The following is an 11,978-nucleotide window of genomic DNA, read 5'->3' on the forward strand; positions in this document are numbered from 1 at the left end:
ACAAACAGCAGCGTGGTACTTTCCTTTGGTTTGTCAGAAAAACAAATACAGTCCCGTAGCACTGATAGAGGGGTTGTCATTTTGGCGTAGCTCTATGTTGTTGGAGGAATATATTAAAATCCTAAGTGATGCTGACACCACAGTCTCTCAAATGATGAATAATGGAAAGCAGTTTATTAAATTAAGTAGAGACTCCTTTTGAATACAATAGACTATAATTACTTAAGTAAAATAAAGATTGTGAAACATGTCTTCAACGTTTTCAAAGGAGTGGCCACTCATCGTTTTTGAGTAGCACAGTTTTCTTAAGCTGCCATCATAGCTAGACGACGAGAAGAAGTCTTAATGAGCAAAAATAAGTTTAAAAAACATGATTAAACACTTTCATTGAAGCCATTTTTGTTTCATTTTTTTATATATTTGTATCTTTTATTATATTTCCAAAATGAATGACTTGATGAAAGGAAGAACTTATTCTACACAATCATGTACAGTAACCCTGTTTTGCATTCATTTAAATAATAAACTGCATAGACATGATATAGCAGAGATAACTGGCATAATGATCCCTTCCCAGTGTACAAAGAAAGACATCATGCCACTTTGAAGTCAGAGACTGTTGATTAAATTTGTAAAAAGCACTAAAACTAAGCCAAACCGCTGTTGTTATAGTCATCCAGTAACAACATAATGAATAAGTTGTCGGCTGCTTTTAAGAGTCTTGAAAATAATTCCCGGTTGTTACCTTTCCTCTGCCCACTCCTGCCTAACATCAAGCTGTGACCTTTGCTGGATAATCAGCATAACTTCATCAGAAAAATGCACTTTGTCGTATGCTGAACTAGGGAATATGGAAATGATCACAATGTCTGTTAAAGCTCCAGTACGGCCCCTTCATATCAGACAATCATGGAAGAACGGCGGTCAAGGTCAGCACTTTTTTCCCCCCAAAAGGCAATGCTGCTAGGAAGACAATCATCACTTGTTATTGTTTTTAAAGTCAAAGACCAAAATGGGACTCACTGAGCCATAAAGTCATTAACAAGAAGCTTTTAACAGGTTCCAAGGACCCCGGCTTACTTTTTGAATAAAATATAAACAAGGGAAAATATCAAACCCATTAATCTTTCATTAAGCTCGCCGGATAAAAAAGAATCGCTTAAAGTATCATTCGCTACCATCACTGCAAGTGCAGAAGCCCCCTGCTAACATCAAAGGCTTCTCAAAGAAACAGAGCGGGAGAGAGTCAGTTAGCTGAGTTTGGCTGAGAACCAGCCTCTGCTTGGGTTTTAATGTGGGACTGACTCATAATGGCAGCAAAAAGGAAATGCAGAACCAGTACTTAATGGTTTTTGTGGCACTGAGGCCTTTTTGCACAAGATCTGCTCCCATAAACAATGCCCTGTTGTCGTTAAACGAGCTGTCAATAAAGGCTGGATGTTGACAAAGGTAGAGAGCTCATCTTCAACAGGCACAAGGCTTTGTGTCGCCAAGAGATCAGAGACTTCTCCTCGATAGAAGCAGAATGGGAGGTGGGGGGGGGGGGGGGGTGCGTTTCAGAAAGCCACACATGCACGCACTGTTGTGAGGCAAGAGGAGGCGGAGGAGGAGTGGTTGGCATATTTGCGAGGGCTATGTAACAGCGCTCTTCAGGAACCGACTGATCCTGCTTTGTGTGTTTGGGTGGGGCATCTTGGAACTATTTAGGCAACTCTTTAATGCAAGATCAGAGAAACGTTTTGAAAAATACTTTATTAAAGCATAAACACGTCCACCGTGATGGCAGATGTATTGGCTCGAAACACACTCAGCATCTGTGAGTGTGTCTCAGGCAAATAGGCCGCGCTCTATGGCTGGCCAGAGATGCTCTATAGGTCAGGGGTGTCCAAAATGTGTTTGTTTCTGACTATAGAAGAATTCCTAGATACTAGTTAAAATCTTTTCACAGTTAAAAGGTTAAGTACACGTCTATCCAGCGATTTTCTTCCTCAAACGCAGCTGTTGCTGCACCAAAATTATTATTTTGATTAATTCATCAAGCCTGGCTAAATGGAGCCAGCATTTACAAAGAAAACTGACCCAAGTTCTGTTGTTATTGCACAGAATGTGCAAAAAAGAAAAGTATATTTCAGTCAAGCCAAAAAGAATTTTCAACCTAGATGACCATCTTTTCCAATAAGGCAAATACGCAAAACTCCTTCAAAATATAATTTTTGGGTTATTTTGGTTTTATTTTTCACCATTTGTATGGCACTTGAGTGGGACCGAAAGTTTGGAGATCCCTGCTCCAACTGTGGTAGTAAAACTACCACAGCTTGTCATAAAAAAAACAAATATGATATTTAAAAGAGAACAACAATAAAATTGTGTGGCATTTAACATTTAATTTGTGTTTTGCTATTAATAAGTAGATTTTAGACTTTTTATTGTGCAGAACATTACACCGTTTTGGTGTTTTGTTCTTCAATGAGTAACGCAGGCTGGACGCTAACAGTCTGCAGGTCTACACTTTGTGTCCCCCTGTATTCATTTAGGCCTCCAGATGAGGTAAAGACAACTTGTTCAAAGTTCAAAGTGAGTGAGAAAAAAAGGAATTGTAATGCTTCGGGAGTTACTGATCTACAGGGATGTCAATGCACGACTGTCTCTGGTTTATAGAGAATGATCTGAAAAGAGAAAATAGCCAGTGAACAGCAGCTGGGTTGGGTAGACTGGTTAAAGTTGATAGAAAGGCAACAGTAGATATAAAACCCACTTGTCATAACCAAGGTACGCAATATTGCACCTCTACAGTAAAAGCATGTACACCTTGGAGCAGATGGGCTACTTCTGCTAAGATCCTGGAAATTGAGGCTACAATTCACACAGGCTTACCAAAATTGGACAAAAGCAGAAGAAAACTGTTGGTGCTATATAAATAAAACAAAATTTTACTGAAAGCGAAACCACTGCAGGCCACATTCTTTTCAAGGCACTTTACAAAGCCGATTCAATCAAATCATACAGACAAACTGGTCAAAAAAGTTTTCTGTCTAAGGAAACCCAGCAGATTGCATGTGAGCTGTGACATTCATTCTAAACTCGAAGCGTGACTTGTGTGAACAGCCTGGCTGTGTCTTGGCACACTTTGGAGCAGCACAGCCTTCCTGAGTATTTTCCATTCCTGTGTGCTCAAATCACTTAAAACTGGTTTCTGGTTAGTGGCAGTCCTTTGTGTTCGACTGGCGTCTGCAGTCACCATATCTCAATCCAAGGGTCTACCTGTGGTGGAATGTGACATCGCTTTAGCCTTCACGTCAGCAGCAACTGTGCGGTGCTCTCATATATATATGGACCAAAATCTCTGAGTAAATATTTCTGCCACCTTGGTGAACCTATGTCCTGAAGAATTAAGGCATCAGGAATCCAAGCTGCTACAGGGAATGTGTGTCTAATAAAGTGGCTGCAGGGGTGTAAGACAAGCTAGTATGAGCTGGTTAATTGGTTGGGCTATCTGCTTGGGTAGCAAGTCTGCAGTCAGACATGCAGCATGTCACATGCTGTTCATGACTTAACTAGGGTTTAAAAATAGCGTTATGTTAGCATGAGTGGTACTCAAGTTTCCACATTATGATTGTCTGTTTTTGACATGGAGCAAAAAGAGTCGCAGCCTTCTACTACCCAGGTGACAGGCGGTGTGCAGCAATGGGTGGGGGAGGGGCAGTACTGTTACTCTATGCATCACACTCTCCTCTCATTTAAATAAGGTTAGGTGGCATGAATTGTACTTTGAAACTGGAACTTTCCAAAAAGCCCAACACTCTTGCTGACATCCTGCCCTCTTCCCGCCGTTTGAAAGATATGAATTAATCCAAGCAGTGATACCAAGTAGGTTAATAACATACAGTGGATTAAGGTTTGAATATCGGCAGTGCTGCTGTACAGAAGAACTGATTTAAACTGCGGACAACATAAAGCTATCAAAACACGTCTGCCTGAGTAGCAAAGCAGCGCTTAGGTAGAACCTCTTCAGAATCCAGTGACATGTTCATTTCTGTCTCTTCCAGACTACACAAAGTAGGCGATTGGCTTCAGAGGCCCAGTATATTACATGAGTTAGTCATGGCTCATACTGAATTAAACATGGGAAAAGAGTTTCTTTTCATCCGCAGCCAAAGTGCTAAATCTGACCACTGCAACCGATCCTCACCCACTTCAAATCCTCCCTTTGATAGTGGAAGCGTGGGAGCTTCAAATGTATCAGTCCGTGCTTATTTTCATTTTTTTTTCTCCCCTTGCAAACAAAGGTGTTGAAAACAGAATTACATAAAAAGCAAAAAAAAAAAAAGTTACACCTTTAGTCTTTTGTTTTTTGCGTGCGTTTAATCAAAAAGACAGTTTAACTCTGGTGTAAAGCAATACTTACAACAGAAGAACGTACTTTTTTATTTTTGGTTTGTTGTTTTTTTTTGGTTTGTGAGACTCATCCTTGCTAGTGGGGAGTTGTGATATTTTCGGACAAGCAGGATGAAAGCTTAAGGTCCTGTGGCTAATGAGATACCGAGGCGGTAGGAATGATGGTTTTAATTACTGCCCAGGACTAGTCCACAGGGGGCGATTGCTGAAGAGCATGCTGAGTGTCCTAGGTTGGAAGTTCAGCCTGATGCCAGTCATGCTGTGCCTGGCTGCCTTTGATGCTCACTCCCCTCTGCTTTATTCCCACATTGCGCTTATTAGATTCTTTGCTGCGGATGCTTCGCTGCACCTTTGTTCATACACAATGATTTAAGCAAAAAGGCGGCACGGGAATTTAACTTCAAACCTCTGGGAAGTTTCAGCGGTGCAGAAAGGCAACTTAATCCTCTTTGGATTGCACGTCTGCAAAGGAGACCGCGAGGTGGAAACGGCGTGCCGTTCTTTGCCGGGGAATAAATATTCCCCGTTATTGTCCAACATAGATGTAAACCAGCGTGAGTGCTAAATTAACAGGCTGCTTATGCGCCGGTGCTTTCCAGTCCCCGCCACTTGCTTTGTATCGGAGGAGCAGCGTACACTCTCGCTCAGGCCGAGCGTCCCAGCAGGAGGGTGTTGCTACGTGCCTCCTCTCTGTTCTCCTGCGGCCCAGCTGTGGACCGAACCTTGTTGACTTTTTCCAGAGATCACAGTGAGGTGTTCCTCGCTGAGGCCAGCTCTGAGGGGTTTCTGCCTCTGTGGTCAGCCTCCTCCTTCTCCAGCCGCCTCGACCCCATGCGTCTCCACAAATAAGCGGGGCAGCTTAAAAAAAACAACAACAGCATACAAATGAAGTTGAAACACTGAAAGAAGGTTCTCTTTTTGTTCCCCGCTGTTAAACGTCTAACGTTTGCTCTTTGTGCCTGTAGATTATTCTCACGGGGCAAATCTGTGTTTTATGAATGAAATCTGTTTCTGCGCAGATTTCCTGTGTCTGTGCACGCATAATCAACAAGTCAAGGCCACCGGTCAGTAGATTTTTGCTTTGAGATGAGCAGGAAGGGATGTATTCATCAAGCACTGTGGGAACAAAACAAGGCTGCACGCCTTTTGTCCTTGGGTCTCACATTAGCAGGAAAACTTGGAAGAGAGTAATTTATTTTTTGGAAAGGGACGGTGGTGTGAAGAGCTGATTTTAACCAGGTCACCATTTCGGTCATATCCTCCCTAAGATTAGATTTGAATGTTACCTGCTTTGTGTTTAGCCCCCTCCAACTTAAAACCACTAAATAAAATCCGGTGTAACCATCAGAAGACACCTTGAAGGTATCTTCTGATGGTTAACGTGTGTAATTTAATTTTGATACAGCTTTTTTGGAAATGCCTCAGAGGTTTGTTAGACAACATCAGTGAACACACAGCATTGACCAGGGGTCCGTTCTTCGTACGTTGCTTAAAACATCCGAGATCAAATGACACATCCAAGATGATTTCACCCGGCTAATCATGATCCGGCTAATTGGGTTCTTTGAACACACCTGTTGTTTACGATTAGTATGGCTGGATTGAGTTATCTGAGACAACTGCACGTTCATGCGTTTGTTTAAAAGGGGAAATGTGTCGATAGAAGAAACAATGATCAGCAGCGCTGCTATTGGCTGTTCAGCATGGCCAAAGAACGCCCACAGTTTTTCTCCCAAGCAGAACACGAGCTTTTAATGGAAGGTTATGCCGAATTTGAGTCATTAATTTAAACGACAGGCAACACCTCAAAGTCTGCTTAAGCCAGGAGAGAGGGCTGGCAAAAAGCAGCAGACAAATTAAATTGTAAATACTGTCCATGGTAGATGTTTCTATCTCTTTCTACAGTATGAATTTTTGCATTTTAATAATTTCATATTTACTTTGTTCTTTTATGTCAGAGCCTCCACGGGACCCACTAGAACATGGGGACAAGTAAAAGTGAAATACAAGAATATTCTACAAAATGGTAGCCTTTAATTATTATACTTTATTTTAAAAAGGCACTTGTTATGTCAAGAGATCCAAATTTCGGTGTCATTCCTTAGAGACGGGAAGTAAAGGACACATGCAAACTGGGAAATTTAACAAAAAAAATCATTATCCATAAAAATGAAAATCTTTCTTTTCCAAGTCATCCACAGTAAAACTGTATTGCTCCGTGTCTAGATAATCCATCCATAGTTTTTTTAATACAATATACGGCTGGACAGGAAGCAAGCCTTTCAAAGTAAAACTAAACTTCACAATAAAATGGCCCGAACAAATCTTCTTACTGAATATGATAAAAATAAAAAGCAAACTATCATACAAATAACTTAAATATTTTAGATTTATGGCTCCAACACCACTTTTTCCTCTTTAAAAGCCACTGTTAAATGATGTGTTTGTCTGTTTATAACAGCCACCAAGAAAAATCTCTCTACAATTACACTGTCGCGCTGCGCTAAAGGATCCTGTCTATTGTGCAATACGTGATTAATTCGAAAAACTCTGCAAATTATTCTTGCACCTTCCGCAACAGGCTGCAGTCGTAAAAATGGACATGGCTATGGCATACTTCCCTATGTCCATTATTACGACTGCAACCTGTTGCGGAAGGTGCAAGAATAATTTGCAGAGTTTTTCGAATTAATCGTGTATTGCGCAATAGACATGATCCTTTAGAGCAGCGCGACAGTGTAGAGATTTTTCTTGGTGGCTGTTATAAACAGACAAACACATCATTTAACAGTGGCTTTTAAAGAGGAAAAAGTGGTGTTGGAGCCATAAATCTAAAATTTTAAGTTATTTGTATGGTGGTTTGCTTTTTATTTTTATCCTATTCAGTAAGATTTGTTCGGGCCATTTTATTGTGAAGTTTAGCTTTACTTTGAAAGGCTTGCTTCCTGTCGAGCCGTATATTGTATTAGAAAAAAATATGGTTGGATTATCTAGACACGGAGCAATACAGTTTTACCGTGTAAACTGTGGATGACTTGGAAAAGGAAGATTTTCATTTTTTATGGATATAGATAGTTTTTTTTTTTTTGTTAAAATTCCCAGTTTGCACGGGTCCTTTACTTCCCGTATCTAAGAAATGACACTGAAATTTGGATCTCTTGACATAACAAGTGCCTTTTTAAAATACAGTATAATAATTAAAGGCTACCATTTTGTAGAATATTCTTGTATTTCACTTTTACTTGTCCCCATGTTCTAGTGGGTCCCGTGGAGGCTCTGACATAAAAGAACAAAGTAAATATGAGATTATTAAAATGCAAAAATACATACTGTAGAAAGTGATAGAAACATCTACCATGGACAGTATTTACGCATTAATTTGTCTGCTGCTTTTTGCCAGCCCTCTCTCCTGGCTTTAACAGATTTTGAGGTGTTTTAATTAATGACTCAAATTCGGCATAACCTTCCATTAAAAGCTCTTGTTCTGCTTGGGAGAAAAACTGTGGGCGTTCTTTAGCCATGCTGAACAGCCAATAGCAGCGTTGCTGATCATTGTTTCTACTATCGATACATTTCCCCTTTTAAACAAACGCATAAACGTGCAGTTATCTCAGATAACTCAATCCAGCCATACTAATCGTAAACAACAGGTGTGTTTGAAGAACCCAATTAGCCGGATCATGATTAGCCGGATGAAATCATCTTGGATGTGTCATTTGATCTTGGATGTTTTAAGCAACGTACGAAGAATGGACCCCAGGTTGACCAGGTTTTATTTGCCATGTAAAAGCCTATTCTTTCCTGACATCACAAATCAAAATGTGTAGAGTTTCCCAAAGGCTAATTGGACTTTCAATAGATCTGTGTGCTTTGGTCAGATGAGCCGGAAGTTGAGTGCTTCAGAAACCAACACTCCAGAAGGTTTTGGCATAACAAAATGTTGGATATGTGCAAAAGCTCCTCTCGCATTGTTAAGCAGGACGGAGGATCGATGATGCTGTGGGCCTCTTTGAAAGGTGTCTTTATTATGCTGCGGCAGTTCAAATAAATATCCGATGCCAGTAAACTAAAAAAATGGGTCATTATCAGATGTCTCCAGAAGATAACGGTCCACAATATAACCTTCTTTGATGAGCATCTCAGTCCTTATGTCCAAGAGTGAGCTGGACAGAAGGGAGCATGCAGTAGAAGAGGACACAGGATTCTGAATGATACGACGAGATCGAGCAAAAAGAGTTGGCAAAGATGCCCCTCTCTGTGCCCTCCAACCTGGTGAAATTTTACTTGGTCGCACTTGGTCCTTAAGTGCGCTTTGCAGGTTTCGGGTTGTTCGAAGTACTGAAAGCAGAGCTGCAATTAAGTGTGTACAGATGACTTTTGTTACAAAATAACTAGGCTTTGCCAAATCCAATAAATGCACTCAAATGAAAGGCTTGGTATTTTTCTACATTAGATTGAAAAAAAAAGACATTTAGCTTGACGATTTTCCTACATCTTTACTATGAGTGACAATAAATGTTTGTTGTGTTCTTTGGGAATTTCCAAAGGAAATCATCTCACACTCAAAAACTGGGGGTTTAGAGCTAAATCCCATACTTACATCAAGAATCAAGAATCTTTTTACTGTCACCGCATGTTATCGTGGTGAACTTTTTTCGCGACAGACACCGGCTTACATACACACATATGTGTGTTATGTGCAGATTTATGAACAACTTAAAAAAAAAAATCTTCATGTACTCCAGCTTCACTATACAGTACCGTACATGAAGATTTTTTTAGCTGTAAAAACCTCATGCTTACTCAAATAGCTTTAGAAACCCATGATGTTGTTTGTGTTATGTAACGCCTCTTCTTCTTAAGGAGTAACACATTGATGTGGAGCAAATTAGGCTCCATGGTTGGAGAGAGAATAATCTAATTTCCATTACAGGCTTACATATATCATGGTATGGTAGAGCCTTATTATCTGGAATTCCCTATTGCTCTGGTTTTGCAATCAAGAGTTCACGCTTAATAGAAACGCTGCGAATTACGTAAAACGGAAGCTTTGATCTTGTTTTGTTTCTAATGATTAAACCAGGAAATTAGGTTGAAAACGAATGCGCCAAATCGACACCGCAACATGTTTGTTAAAACTGTGTATTTTGTGAAAGTGCTGCCAGTTTGAGATTCTAACTGGGCTCCGTGTTCCCTTTCATCAGCTTTGGGCCGTAGTATCTCACAGAGCATGATTAGCGTAAGCGTGGAATCCACACGGCTGGAGGCTGCAGGGTGAGCTTGAAGCCTGAAGCGCATTCATCAACGTCCCTGGCAGGGTGCACCTCTCTCAACCTCACACCACTCAGCTTGCAGTCCTCTCTCTGGCCCCGTTTTCTTCTTTTTCTTTCATTTTACTCCTTTTTCACAAGCCTTTGTTGTTGTGTTCTTTTTTTATGTCCTTTTTTTTTTTTTTTTTACAAATGCTGTTTTTGAAGAAAACTCTCCCCCTTTTATATCAGTTTTTACAGTACTGCATCTTTTCTGCATATCTGGAACTGCTGCATCCACAAATGTGCTAAGGCAAATGTTTTGCATATCTTCTGCTCCATATTTCCTTTTGTTGCACAACAATCAAGCTTGATGACATTCAAGTCAGTGCTTTTTTTTTTTTTGCTTCATTTCCCTTCATCTCCTCTTCCAGCAGGTAAACAGTAACTAAAGCAGGTCCTCCCAGAATCGTCCCTCAGGTTTGAATATATAATCACTCTTAGATCTCAGACATGAAACGCTTGCGTACATCCTCCCAAAATGCCCTCTGAGATGCCAAGTTCTCTTTCAGATAGCAGGATGTAGAGTCAAGAACTTTGTCAGGAAATTATATCTCATGATTAGGCATTTCTTAAAAGAAGAGCCTTAGATGAATTTCTGACTTTTTAAAAGTCTATTACATTTGTATTACTTGCCTTAGGAAGTATCAGTTTAAAAAAAGAGAAGTTGATATAAGTGTTGAACATTATTTGCAATCTAATTTTTGCATTTTCTAAAAGAAAAAATGTTTTAATACTAGTCCCAGTCTTGACTCAAGAATTTCCATAGACCAACTTTGTGGAATTTATTAATCTATTTTTAATATCATTGAGCTGGGGATGGTAAGCTACACAGGTCTTTAGTCAGCTGTTTGTTGGTGATTTTGAACTGACAATGTTTGCGTACCAGGAGTTACTAGAGCCTCAGTTAGGTTGATGTGCTGATGTACCAAGCCACAAGCAACTGTGGGCAATTACTCCATCTACTGGCAATTATTGAAACTGCGACCAATTAAAAAAATCAGGTTGATATATGTTCAATGCATTGGATATATTATTTCCAAACTTTAAATATGTTCAGATCTTTATAAGTCCTTATATAATATCTGGGTTGGTTTGGGGGGAAAAAAGAGACACCCAACAATTAATTACGGAACATTTAGTTAAAGGTTATACTAGAAAAATTATAATAAAATAAGAAAGGTGCATTTTTTTAGTCTTAGAATCCTGAAGTAAATTAGCCCACCGCATGTTTTCATGGAATATAACACACATGAACCCCAAAGTAGACAGCTCAACAAAGCACTGAGTAAACAAAATTTTAACTATACAACTGAACATGTTTTATGGAGCCTAAAGAATCTAGGGAGCTAATGTGTTTCTGTGACTTTCCTGTTCGCACTCCAGTCCTGTTGGTGGCGGTAATGCGCATTTATAGTCAGTCTGCCAACCGCCATTATACTCCAAGAAGAAGCAAATTGACTCGTTGCATCCAAAGACATATATAATATTAGACATTAGACAATATATATTTATATTATGTATATGGTTGCATCGAATGGCGTAACGCTACTTCCACTTTAAGAAGGGTAACCATAGACATTATATACGTAGACGCCTCGTTGGGTGGGGTCTGCCTATGCTGTGCATGAGTCAGATCGTCCGCCGAGTTGAATGTGGCGAATCTGCTGTTAGACTCAGACACTATCAGAGGGACTTTAATCTCAGAATATACTTTATATTCGTAATATTTTTATTTTTGTGATATTACGAGTTTATTTTCGTATCCCTTTGGCTTCATTCTCCTGACTTTATTCACGAAGAGAATAAAAATAATGAAAATAATCTAACCTGGCCCTATTACTCAAGGACTGAAATAATTCTGCAAACTGTGACTATTCTGAAATGTCCCCCCTTAATTCTCATATGTTGTTTTTCTCATATTACCTATTTTGTCTTTTTCTTTACTTTATTCTCCAATTACGTTTTTTCTCATATTAATAATTTTATCTCTTTAATACTCCCCCAAAAAGTTTGTTAAAACATTCACGTGTGACACAAGTAATGAAGACCACAATGTTTAGATTTAATCAATTGTTTATTATATTCATAACACATACAAATATATACATTAGATAGATAGATAGATAGATAGATAGATAGATAGATAGATAGATAGATAGATAGATAGATAGATAGATAGATAGATAGATAGATAGATAGATAGATAGATAGATAGATAGATAGATAGATAGATAGATAGATAGATAGATAGATAGATAGATAGATAGATAG

This window comes from Fundulus heteroclitus, chromosome 12, assembly GCF_011125445.2.
Source record: "Fundulus heteroclitus isolate FHET01 chromosome 12, MU-UCD_Fhet_4.1, whole genome shotgun sequence".
NCBI lineage: Eukaryota > Metazoa > Chordata > Actinopteri > Cyprinodontiformes > Fundulidae > Fundulus > Fundulus heteroclitus.